General features: G+C 43.9%; 1 protein-coding gene across 1 annotated transcript in view; it reads right to left on the bottom strand.

The window, feature by feature from the left end:
• LOC144495292 (zinc finger protein GLIS3-like) overlaps nucleotides 1-13818 on the bottom strand; it is a 598751-nt gene that overhangs the window by 250959 nt on the left and 333974 nt on the right. The gene's annotated exons all lie outside the window — the stretch shown is intronic.

Here is a 13818-nt window from a genome sequence, read left to right as displayed (position 1 = left end):
GGACATTCATAATGTCATTTTGACCTTCCTTCTTCTGTTATATCTGGGTGAGTGCCACGGTAGCCATTTTTGCATGCTTTTCCAAAACTTTGTGTACTAATACATGTTGTGGTGGGAATGCCCCAGGGAATAATGGCATCTTTGCTTTTTATTCAATTTATTGGGCAACAGCTCCCAAAGGAGGAAATGGCTGAAGGCATTGGATACGGCGAAGGCTTTGGGCCCTGACAGCAATCTGGCAATAGTACTGAAGGCCAATGCTCTAGAACGAGTTGCACCCCTAACTAAGATGTTCCAGTACCACCACAACACTGGTACCTACCTATGTGGAAAATTGCCCAGATATATCCTGACCATAAAAAGCAGGACAAATGCAACCTGGCCAGTTACCACATTATCAGTCTACTCTTGATCGTCAGCAAAGTGATGGAAAGTGTCATTGACAGTGCCATTAACTGGGACTTAGCAATAACCTGCTCACTAACACTCAGTTTGGGTCCACCAAAATCACTCATCTCCTGGCCTCATCATAGTCTTGATCCAAACATGGACAAACAAAAAAGAGATGAACTCAGGAGGGGAAGTGAGAGTAACTGCTCTGAACAACAAGACAGCATTTGACTGAATATGGCATCATGGGGCCCCAGCAAAACTGAAGTCAGTGGGAATCAGGGAAAAACCCTCCGTTGGTTGGAGTCATACCGAGTACAATGGAAGATGAGGACTTTGGGGAATCAGGAGGTGAATTACTCTTCACAGAATTCCCAGCTACTGATCTGCTCTTGTAGCCATAGTGTTTATATGGTTGGTCCAGTTCAGTTTTTGTTCAGTGGTATCTATCAGAATGCTGATAATTGTGCATTCAGCAATGGGAATCCCACTGAATATCAAGAGGAGATGGTTACATTCTTTCTTGTTGGAGATAGTCTTTGTGCGGTACTTGTACTGCACGGATGTTACCTGAATTTATTGCCCCTCATTGATTGCTCTTGAGATGGTGGCTGTTGGAGGTTAATCATCTCAGCAGGAGTTCTTTGGGGTAGTGTAGTAGGTCCAACCACCTTCAGCTGCTTCATCTATGACCTTCTTGCCATCATAACTTCAGAAGTGAGTATATTGGCAGATGCTTGCACAATGTTCACACCATTCGCGACTCTTCAGAAACTGAAGCATTCTTCCAGGTTTCCCTCCAAGTCACTCACCATCCAAACTTAGAACTTTTGCCAACATTCTGGTAGTTCCCATTGAACAGAAACTGAACTGGACCAGCCTTATAAATACTTTGGCAACAAGAACAGGTCAGCAGCTGGGAATTCAATGAAGAATACCTCACTTCTTGACTCCCCAAAGCCTGTTCACCATCTACAAGTCTCAAGTCTGCAATGTAATAGAATACTCTCCACTTGCTTGAATGACTTCATCTCCAAAACACTCGAGGAGCACAACACTGTCCAACACACAGCTATCTGTTCAATTGGCACCTCATCCAGCACCTTCAACATTCAATCCATCCACTACCAATGCACAGCAGCCAGAAGACGCATTGCAGCAACTCACAAACACTCCTCCAACAGCATCCCTAGCCAAGCTGCTCCAGTATAACTACAACACTGGCATCTACCTGGCAATGTGTAAAATTGCCCAGGAACATCCTCTTCACAAAAAACAGGACAAATCTAACCCAGCCAATTACCATCCCATAGTCTACTCTCGATATCAGTAAAGAGATGGAAAGGCTTGTCAACAGTGCAATCCAGTGGCTTAGCAATATCCTACTCACTGATTCTCAGTTTGGGTTTTGCCAGATTCGCTCAGCTCCTGACCTCATTATGGCCTCAGTTCAAACATGAACAAAAGATCTGAATGCCAGAGGTGAGGTGAGAGTAACTGCCCTTGACATCAAGGCCACGTTTGACCGAGTGTGGAGTCAATGGGAAGTAGAGGGGAAGGCCCTCTTCTGGTTGAAGGCATACCTGGCAAAAAGGAAGATGGTTATTGGTGGTTATTGGAGGTCAATAATCTCAGTTCCAGGACATCACTGCAGGAATTCCTCAGGGTAGTGTCCTCGGCCCAACCATCTACAGCTGCTCCATCAACGTCCATCCTTACATTGTAAGGTCAGAAGCGTGGATGTTTGCTGATGATTGCACAATGTTCAGCACCATTTGTGACTCCTCAGATATCAAAACAATCCATGCCCAAGTTCAGCAAGACCTGGACAACATTCAAACTTGGTCTGACAAGTGAGAAGTTACATTTGCTTGTGCCACACAAGTGCTAGGGAATGACCATTTCCAACACGAGAGAATCAAACCATTGCTCTTTGACATTCAATGATATTACCATTACTGAAACCCAAAATCAAAACCCTGGAGGCGACCATTGACCAGAAACTGAACTGGACTAGCCATATAAATATCGTGGCTACAAGAGAAGATCAGTGGATAGAAATTCTGCGGTGAGTAACTCATCTCCTGACTTCCCAAAGCCTGTCCACCAACTACAAAGGACAAATCAGAAGTGTGATGGAAATGTTTCACTTGCCTGGATGAGTGCAGCTCCAACAACACTCAAGACGCTTGACACCGTTCAGGACAAAGCAGTCCATTTTGTGTGCATCTACACCCCATGGACTGCATGGTTCAAGTAGACAGTTGACCACCATGTTCTCGAGGGGATGGACAATAAATGCTGGCCTGGCGTGTGATGCCCACATCCCCATGAATAGATAAAAATAATAATTAGCGACAGCACACTACTGCATTAAGGTGGTCACTGATCCTCTCTTTGCCAGAGCTGTACAGCACTTTTGCTTAATGCCAGATGTGGCATTGCAGGGACAGAGACTGAGTTTCACCTTCATCGCTGAATTTCTCCAGGCGAAGGGCACCATCAATTGCAGCCATGTGGCCACTCCAGACATTGAGTGAGTGGCCAAAAGGAAGGGTCTTCACTCCCTCTTGTCCAACCTTTGTCAACCACAGCAAGAGCTTCCTCCATGTTTTCCCATTACTCCTTAATCTTGCACCAGTCCAAGCAGCCTCAGATCTTCTCTTCAGCGCCCAAAATGTGTTGATGGATTCTCGGGGAAAAGGAAAATGCCTTGAAGAGATGGCCACTGCCTCCTCAACAGGAGCCTCAGACAGAGGCAGAGGCGATACAAGCAAAGTCACCTACTCAGCATGACATCGGGCTGCTGAATGCGTGACTCTGGCACCTGGACCATGTGAGTAGTGGTGCCTTCCAATACCCTCATGCAAGGGTCTGGGTCATTGTGGTGGTCTGATACACTCCACAATGGTGTGGACCCAGCTCATTTGGGGAGGAGCACAAGCAGTGAAAAAGTGAGGAAGAAGAATTAGAGGTAGATGGAGATGGCCCTGAACAGAAAAATCAGCCGATTCCACGCACCCACCACCCTCTGAGTGAAAAACTTACCCCTAACATCTCCTCTGTACCTACTCCCCAGCACCCTAAACCTGTGACCTCTTGCTGTTGCATGAGGTGGCCTCCCCCTGCCCTCTACCAAGAAGAGGACCTTCTTCCGCTCCTTCGCCTCCAGCGTTAGTTCCAGTCTGGCATCAATAAAGCGAGAGGCTGCTCTGCTCAAGTGCCAGGCCTCTGGCTTCCCTGTGAAGTCTCACTCCTCTCTGGTGAACTGGAAAGCTCTGACAAAAACCGGAGATCGCTCCCTCAGGACAGGCAGCAGGTTCCGTGATGGTTACCATGGGATGCCTAAATGAATCTCAAATTCATCTGAGCCACCTCCATTCCTGACTGTGCTGGCTCTGGATAGCAAACCTGTTTCCATAATCAACAGAAGGACACCTACGCAAAAATCTGAACTTTAAATACTTTCCCACATGAGGCGGATTTCTGGTTCTAAAACAGGTTTGTCTTCTATTTCCTGCCCCTTCCCAAGGTGAAAATTCAGCTGGTCATGTTGAGCTGAATGGTACAGAGAAGGCATCCTTGGATCTGCTAGCAATGAAGGGGCAATTGCAGTTGGTGCTTACTGAACACATGAGATCACTGAAACAACATCATTCAAATCACTGTCAGCAATGCTGGGTAGAGGCCATACATCACATTCCTACGGAAACGGATGTTTGCAGTTTGCCTTCTGGTATCTGGCTAAAAGTACATTAATAGTGATTGAGGAAGCAGATTCTTCACTCAGCTTAGGTGTAGGAGTGGACATCACAGGGGAAATATTACAGGGAAAAGCAGAAGTTCACTTTCATTAAACTGAAGCAGACAAAACAAACCCCAAGTCAGAAGAGCATTGCCATTTATAACTATTCCGGTGTACTCAATCCGAGAACAATCATTTACCAATTTAGACTTTAAGCTATTTTGTTATTCCCAATTTAAATTTGGTTATCATCTCCTATAAAAATGCCTTTTGTTTTTGCAATTACTCTCCTCTTCAAAAGCAAATGGTCCTTTATGGACATGGTGGTTTGAAATATACATGAGTGTTAACTTAATCAGCACCACCTTCTCAAGGGCAACTAGGGATGGGCAATAAATGCTGGCCAGCCAGCAATGCCCATGTCCCACGAATGAATATAAAAAAATAAGCGATTAGAATTTAATTACACAGCCGTAAAAGATTATCAATAATCATTAGGCAACAATCTGAGTCCAGACAATTGTTTTGCATCATCATCTGTTGTTACATTCCTCTCTAGAGAAATCAAAGGGCCACATGGTGGCACAGTGATTAGCATTGCTGCCACAGTGCCAGGGACCTGGGCTCAATTCCGATCACGTGTCACTGTCTGTGTGGAGTTTGCACATTCTCCCCGTGTCTGCGTGGGGTTTCCTCCAGGTGCTCTGGTTTCCTCCCACAGTTCAAAGACGTGTAGGTTCGGTGGATTTGTGATGGTAAATGTTTGGGGTTATAGGGATAGGTGGGAGAGAAAGCCTGGGTAAGGTACTCTGTCAGAAAGTTGGTGCAGACTCAGTAGACTGAATGGCCTCTTCTGCACTGAAGGGATTTAATGAAAAGTTAGTGGCCTATTGAAGATGTGTTCTTATCATAAGTGTCAGTGAAAAAGGTCATTCTCATGAGAAAAAACATGTGTTTTATCTACCTATTCCCATGCTCTGCTTGTTCCATGGACTTTGTGGGTAAAGGTTTGCACTAATGCTGGAAAGCAACATGCCGAACAGCCATTAATCAATATCTTTGTCGGTTTTTGTTTTCGTTAACCAAAATTATTCTCATATACTATCAGTAACTATTCTGGAATCTATATAATGCAAGCCAACATACGATCAACTGCAAATTCCAGGAGTGTTTCATCAAATGGAGTGTTCCAACATGAAAGTGAATGTTTCAATGGCACTCACGAAGAGATTTCTTCTAAATTCTCAAGCAAAATCTTGCATTATTCTCAGCAATATATTTACATGCTCTGCCACTGAGTGACAAAGCATTGAGTTAGAATCATAGAATCCCTACAGTGCAGACGAGGCCATCCAGCCCATCGAGTCTGCACTAACTTACCCAGTATCTTACCCAGGCCCTATCCCCGTAATCCAACATATTTACCCTGCTAATCCTCCTAACCTACACATCTTTGGACACTAAGGGGCAACATAGCATGTTCAATCCACCTAACCTGCACATCTTTGGACTGTGGGAGGAAATCGGAGCACCCATAGGGAACTCATGCAGGCACCGGAAGAATGTGTAAACTCTACACCGACAGTCACCCGAGGCTGGAATCCCTACTTAGCACTGCTCACCCTAGTTAGCATTGCTGCCTCTCAGTGCCAGAGACCCGGGTTGAATTCTGGCCTCTGGTCACTGTCTGTGTGGAATTTGCACGTTTTCTCTGTGTCTGCATGGGATTCTTCTGGGTGCTCTGGTTTCCGCCCACATTCCAAAGATATGCGGGTTAGGTTGATTGGCTATGCTAAATTGCACCTCAGTGTCCCAGGATGTAGGGGTTAGGGGGATTAGAGGGGTAAATATGTGGGGTTACGGGGATAGGGCCTAGTAGGATGATTTGTCAAAGAGTTGATGCAGACTCAATGGGCTGAATGTCCACCTTCTGCACTGTATGGATTCTATGATTTACAAATGAATGTTTTACTTACTGGCACCTGATATCTGGCACAAACAGGAGATATGGACTGTGTTGCAAATATACATGGGAGTGTAAGATAATTTCATCCTTTGCATTCAATGCTGATGACATTTCAAAATGGTGACCAACCACACCCAACCTCACAGTTCATTTTATACTTGGCATATAATCCAATGCCCGTTTTGGAGAAATGACATACAAGATTGTGGAGGGATTTTGAGAGGCTTCAAAAGTCGATTTACATGCTGGCATCTATGGTATGTGACATTTGTCAGTGCCTCTCTTTCACAGCATGGTTTAGATTACAAATTCAGCAAGTAGAGATTCAATGGCAGCTGCTGAATCCGATGTTGGATTCTGAACCGCTGCATCATTTTTCTTTGTTCCATTTTATCAATTATGGAAATCGGAGAGTGTACGAACTGAGAAAGGCATTCTTCATCACTGGAATTAGCTCTCAAAATATATTAAGAGGACTACAATTGAAGAAAGTCAAAGGTGATGGAATGAGGAATGCTGGAAGCAATCTGAATTAATTAGAGATGCACGATTAAAAGAATCCTGTGAAATAGGTGGAACAGAATTGAAATGAAACAAGTCACGAATAAATCACAATGCTTCACAATGGAATCACACCGAGTTAACCACTGGAAATATATGTGTACTAATCTTGTTCTCTGGATGTTGGCGAGAGGGTTCTCACCGAAGTTTTGCTATTGATGCCATCTTATCTGCACAATTAAATAAGGAGCCCCACTAACGAAACACATTCGTCATTCTGAATAGTACAGACCGCTCACCCAACACCCACAGAACCTTACAATGAAGAACTCATTTCCAGCATACATTTTAAATCAGCCATTTTACTACTCTCAAATACTGTTGGTTGTGCAACATAATCCTGCTGGGTTAGGATGCTTAAACAGTGATTTTTATCGCTTCACATGCTACTTTGTTACAAATGGAATGGCTCAGAGTTCATTCAAAATTCTGGCTCTAAGAGTGCAAATTAACCGCAAAAGGTTTACTTTGGAAGGGACCATAACTCCAGCAATTACAACCTGTTTGACTTGGTCTGGACAGTGCAGGAATCTAACAGAAATAAAAGCCAGATTGGATTCTAGATTCCACATTGATAATACATTAAACACTGATTTAATGATCAGATGTGTCTTATTAGTGTAATCATGCAGTGTGCCTGGGGCAAACCATGCTTAAGATGGAAAACACTTTTTAGCTTTTATCAAAGCTACAAATAATAAATTAAAGTCCATTTTTTTCATTCTAACTGGAACTTTATACATCCCAAGCACCAGAATTAGACTCGCTTCATAACAGGAATGAATATGCCACTGACTATAAAAGGGTTTTCACTCCATAGGTATCTTGTGAGCATATCTCTTGCTTCAATTCATCCCCTTTGCTTTCTATCTTGAAGCTATTTACACTGATTGTCTTCTGTACCTCACTCAAATCGTCTGATTGGCCCTAGACAAAAAAACTTGGTCGGCCTGCAGATGATGGAGATCCAACTCAGTTAAGCCTCTGATGAAGAGTTATCCAGACTTGAAACGTTAGTTCTGTTCTCTTTCCACAGATACTGTCAGGCCGACTGAGATTTTTCAGCATTTTCTGTTTTTGTTTTCAGACTCCAAAATTCACAGTAATTTGCTTTTGAAACGGTTCAGCTTCATCCTGGTTTAACCCAGCATCCATGTGCACATACTTAAATAAAGGCTCAATGTAAAGGAACCAACAGAGGAATATAGATGCCTTTTACTTTCCCTAGCTGGGGTGAATTATATCCAGACATAGGAGCCCTACTATCACCCTAACTGAGATAATCTAGCTTAGTACAGACCCCAAGACTAGGATATTCAGATGACCATGGCTAACTTAGATACAGCAAATGAACAATTGGGATAGATCAGCATGGTATCATTTGGCAAGTGATGACGTATATTGAAATCAAATAAAAATCTCAGGCACTTCAGTGGAGATCAATGTACCCTCTTTTTTGTAGAGTGTATTTGTCTCAATATGAGGGCCTATATTTCTTTTTGCAAGGCCCATGCATGTGCAATAACTCACTGGAGTTGAAATGTAGATGGGAAGTTTTGGGTTGTAGCGTGGTAATGCAGCTTAGAAGGAACATTAATGGGGGTAATTGCGCGAGCTCTTAATGACTAACAATACATATTGTATGACATTAGTACAACTAAAACCCCTTTCCTGGAGATCTTGTGGCATAGTGGTAGCCTTGCTTCTGAGTCAAGTCCAACATCGGAGTATGCCATTTGGCCCACTGAGCCTGTTGCGCTATTCAGTTAGAGTAGACCATGGCTGATCATTAACTTCCAGACCACTTTCCTGTGCTATCCCCATTTCCTTTGATGTCATTATATCCAGAAATCTATTAATTTCTCTTGAACATATTCGATGTTACTTGCCACTTATCAGCCGAAGCCTGATTATGGTCCAGATCTTGCTGCTTTATGAACATTGACTGCTTCAGTATCTTCAGAATCACGAATGGTACTGGCCACTGTGCATTCAGCAGCAAACATCCACATTTCAGAGTTTATGATGGAGAGAAGGTCATTGATACAAAGAACAAAGAAAATTACAGCACACGGACAGGCCCTTTGGCCCTCCAAGTCTGCACTGACCATGTTGCCTGCTTGAACTAAAACCCTTACCCTTCTGGGGATCATCTCCCTCTATTCCCATCCTATTCATTTATTTGTCAAGACGCCCCTTAAAGGTCATCATCGTATCTGCTCCCACTACCTCCCTCGGCAGCGAGTTCCAGGCACCCACCGCCCCGTATAAAAAACTTTCCTCATAGATCTCCTTTAAACCTTGCCTCTCACTCCTTAAACCTATGCCCCCTAGTAATTGACTCTTCCACTCTGGGAAAAAGCTTCTGACTATCCTCTCTGTCCATGCACCTCATAATCCTGTAGACTTCTATCAGGTCACCCCTCAACTTCCATCGTTCCACTGAGAACAAACCAAGTTTCTCCAACTTCACCTCATTGCTAATGCCCTCCATACCAGGCAACACCTGGTAAATCCTTTCTGTACCCTCTCCAAAGCCTCCACATCCTTTTGGTAGTGTGGCGACCAGAATTGAACACATATTCGAAGTGCGGCCTAAGGTTCTATAAAGCTGCAACATGACTTGCCAATTTTTAAACTCAATGCCCCAGCCGATGAAGGCAAGCATGCCGTATGCCTTCTTGACTACCTTCTCCACCTGTGTTGCAACTTTCAGTGACCTGCGTACCTGTACAAGAATAGCTTCTTCCCTGCTGCCATCACATTTTTGAATGGACCTACCTCGCATTAAGTTGATCTTTCTTTACACCCTAGCTATGATTGTAACACTACATTTGTCACTCTCTCCTTTCCTTCCCTATGTATGATATGCTTTGTCTGTATTGCATGCAAGAAACAGTACTTTTCACTGTCTACTAATACATGTGACAATAATAAATTAAATCAAAACATGATGCAGGAATATTTAAGCAACATTAAAACTGACGATATTTTGAGATGGGCTGGTTATAAATCTTGGACTGATAATGGATTGCTTGGATTCACTCGCTCTTGTAGCAGTGATCAACAGTTATACTGATGTTGTTGCATCTGTAACAGCGCTCTCAAGAAGTGGTATTTAATTCGCATTGTTTGTGGTCACTGCAATTTCATTGGTTCTTAAGAATTCCTTTGAAATTGTGCATTTCCTTTGAAATTGTGCATTTTAAACAGAGTGCAAGATGGGCAGAAGTATCCTTACATTTAACTATAGTGGATATTTTATACTCTAAAAATAATGGAACGTTGAAAGTGCATAAAACAGAGCAAGGTTCTGACAATGCAGCAGATTTTACCCATCACCAATTGACAGTATACATTGTAAATGAGAGTAATACATTTCCAGTTATCTAGGCCATCAAGGGGTCAGAACTAGTTTGGATAACTAATGTATTCAGTCTTCAGTGTGTTGGCAAACTAAGTTACTTATGGAGATGCACTTTTATTCCTGAGGCGATTGACAATGTTGCTTATCATAATAATGCACTGCAAAAAAATGAAAAGATTGACCTAGTTGCATCATGTACTTATTACAATATGTGAACTCAAAACTTGCAAATAGGTGTTATATTTGCGGAATTAGTGAAAATGTAAGGGTTAATAGTTCAGGAAATATTGCCACTACAAATACAACTATTATATCATAGAAACCCTACAGTGCAGAAGGAGGCCATTCGGCCCATCGAGTCTGCACCGACCACAATCTCACCCAGGCCCTACCCCCACATATTTTACCCACTAATCCCTCTAACCTACGCATCCCAGGACTCTAAGGGGCAATTTTTTTAACCTGGCCAATCAACCTAACCCACACATCTTTGGACTGTGGGAGGAAACCGGAGCACCCGGAGGAAACCCACGCAGACACGAGGAGAATGTGCAAACTCCACACAGACAGTGACCCGAGCCGGGAATCGAACCCGGGACCCTGGAGCTGTGAAGCAGCAGTGCTAACCACTGTGCTACCGTGCCGCCGTGTTGCCTTTAACATGGTAAAGTGTCCTTGTCATTTAAAGGTGGGTCATTAGTTGAGGGATAGGGATAATGAGCAGCAAGGAGGAGTTAGGGAAATAACTAGAGGGAATGTCTAAAGATATGGTTGAACAGATTTTTTTTTGTTCATTCTTGGACCAGCTTTTGTTGTTCTTCCCGAATTGCCTGAAGGAGATTATGGTGAGCCACCTTCTTGCATTGCTGTAGTCCATGTGGTGTAGGTACACACTGCTGCTAGGAAGGGTGTTCCAAGGTTTTGACCCAGCCACAGTGAAATAGTTCCTTGGTGAGTGACTTGAAGAGGAACTTGCAGGTGGTGGTGTCCCAATGAATCTGTTGCTCTTGTCCTTCTGGGTGGTAAAGGTTGCCAGTTTGGAAGGTGCTTTATAAAGCATCAAGGCAATGTGCTGCATTGCACCTTTCACTTACTCCTGAAACTGTGTGCCAGTGATGAAGGGAATGAATGTTTAAAGTTGTGATTGAGGTTGTTTTGTCTTGGATAATTTCCTGAGTGCTGTTGGAACTGCACTCAGTATTTTTCATCATACTCCACACTTGTGCCTTGTAGATAGTGGAAAGGCTTTGAAGAAGCTTTACAAGGTAGGGCAAAATACAATGGAGCACATTAAGCTAGGAAACCGCTTTCAAAGTGTGGTGGTATAATGGCTAAAAGTGCTGCTAGAATGTATGCAAAGTTTTGGAAAATTGGGATTTTGTGTAGGATAGCTAGGGTAGCATTTGGAAAATCAGTGCGGAAAGGTTTGAAAAAGTTGAGCTTGTGAATGATGAATGCATCAATGTGATTTTCAGCAATGATGGGAAGAGGTAAGGGCAGAGGTGAGTGTTTTACAAAGGTGTGCACCACAGGTAGCCATGGTGATATACAAGATACAGTCCTGACTATTTCGTCTATGGGCTTGTGCACTCGTGGGCTGGGAAGCAGGTGCGCAATGTGTTTCCAGCCACGATTGGCCCTGGAACATGATTTTCAGGCTGGTTGGACAACTCACTGGCAGCCAGCATGAAAGGCGGGCTGGGAAACACCCAGTGTTGCCAGGGAGGATGGGAAGAGGGCAGGCGCTGAGCAAAAAGAGCATGCAGGCTGGCACTGCTAATGTGCTACGGAGCTGCAGACCTGTGAAAAATAAATAGTGACTCAAAAACTATGCAAAGAGTGTCTCGGCAGCACATTCACACACAAACCTCAGTCCCTAAAAACCGCCTTTAATTTTATTCCACCCTGATCGAGGTTGAAGCTGAAACGCAAAAGCTACCTGCCAGTCATTGAAGCAGATGGGCCATGTAAAATTGCGTTCCGTTTGCTCTTTAATTGGCTAAATTGCCTGCTTGGTCACCAGCGGAGCATTGCCGATTTCCACGTGCATCCGCTGACCAAAACATTGCTCAAGTGCACAACAATGTTGGGACCCGCACCCGAGGTCTTCTCACACGATTTCACACACTGCTGGGCTGGGTGTGCGTCCGCCTAAGCAATGTAAAATTCTGGCCTTGAGGTTTGAAGGCTAGTTCAGGATTGACAGGACTCTGAAATTGCAGCCGAAGTAAGCAGTCAAAGCAGTGACTGGAATGGGAGCTAAATGCAGAGTCAATCAGACAGTCAGTCACTGTTAAACATGTGGAAGTTACTGTCAGGCTACAGATAGTGTGACAATCTGTCACATCTCTGCGCCATCCTATCCTAAAGCAATAATATTCCTTATAGGTAGTCTTGAGCCAGGAGAGCAGTTTTTGATATTTACTGTGGTTCCTGTTGTAAATGATAATCAGCAGCAATTGCACATCATTGTGGTCATTTACACATCTTTTACGGCAGCAACCTGAATGATATAAGCTATCATATAACTTGTTGATACAGTTGTCTGAGATAGCGTGTTTACGACAAAATTTACTTATTACTTTATAAAACTTGCTTAAGGTGAAAAGCATCTCCCAAAACCACCTCCTTTTTGTTAAATTATTTATTTTTGGTTTGGCTTTGTTTTCTATGCTGGATTTGTATTATTTGTTTCAATGCAACAAGTTAATTTATTTCTATGTTTATTTTTCCTTTTTCCTCTCTCTCTGAAATCTTCCTTCTTCTCAGCTGATTTCCAAATGTCCAACTGCTGCCTCACAGTGCCAAAGACCCGGGTTCAATTCCGGCCTCAGGTGACTGTGTGGAGTTTGTACGTTCTTCCCGTGTCTGCGTGGGTTTCCTTTGAGTGCTCCGGTTTCCTCCCATAGTCCAAAGATGTGTGGGTTAGGTTGATTAGTTATGTTAAATTGCCCCTTGGTGTCAGGGGTATTTGTAGGGTAAATGCGGGGGGCAAATACGCATAGGGTAAATATATGGCACAGTGGGCAGCACTGCTGCCTCACAGGGACCACAGTTCAATTCCGGCTCAGGTGACTGTGTGGAGTTTGTACGTTCTTCCCGTGTCTGCGTGGGTTTCCTTTGAGTGCTCCGGTTTCCTCCCATAGTCCAAAGATGTGTGGGTTAGGTTGATTAGTTATGTTAAATTGCCCCTTGGTGTCAGGGGTATTTGTAGGGTAAATGCGGGGGGTAAATACGCATAGGGTAAATATATGGCACAGTGGGCAGCACTGCTGCCTCACAGGGACCACAGTTCAATTCCGGCTTGGGTTACTGTGTGGAGTTTGCACGTTCTCCGTGTCTGCGTGGGTTTCCTCTGGGTGCTCCGGTTTCCTCCCCCACTCCAAAGATGTGCTGGTTAGGTTGTTTGGCCATGCTAAATTGCCTCTGAGTGACAGGGGGATTTGTAGAGTAAATGCGCGGGGTAAATACGAGTAGGGTAAATACACAGCACGGTGGCACAGTGGGTGGCACTGTTGCCTCACAGCACCAGGGACCCGGGTTCAATTCCCATCTCGGGTGACTGTGTGGAGTTTGCATGTTCTCCTGGTGTCTGCATAGGTTTCCTCCGGGTGCTCCAGTTTCCTCCCATACTGCAATGATGTGCAGGTTAGGTTGATTGGCCATGCTAAATTGACCCTTAGTGTTAGGGGGATTAGAAGGGAAAGTGCATGAGGTTACGGAGATAGGGCCTAGGTGGGATTGTTGTTGGTGCAGACTCGATGGGCTGAATGGCCTCCTTCTGCACTG

The sequence above is a fragment of the Mustelus asterias genome, chromosome 6, assembly GCF_964213995.1.
Source record: "Mustelus asterias chromosome 6, sMusAst1.hap1.1, whole genome shotgun sequence".
Lineage (NCBI taxonomy): Eukaryota > Metazoa > Chordata > Chondrichthyes > Carcharhiniformes > Triakidae > Mustelus > Mustelus asterias.
This window is presented reverse-complemented; position numbering and strand designations above follow the sequence as displayed.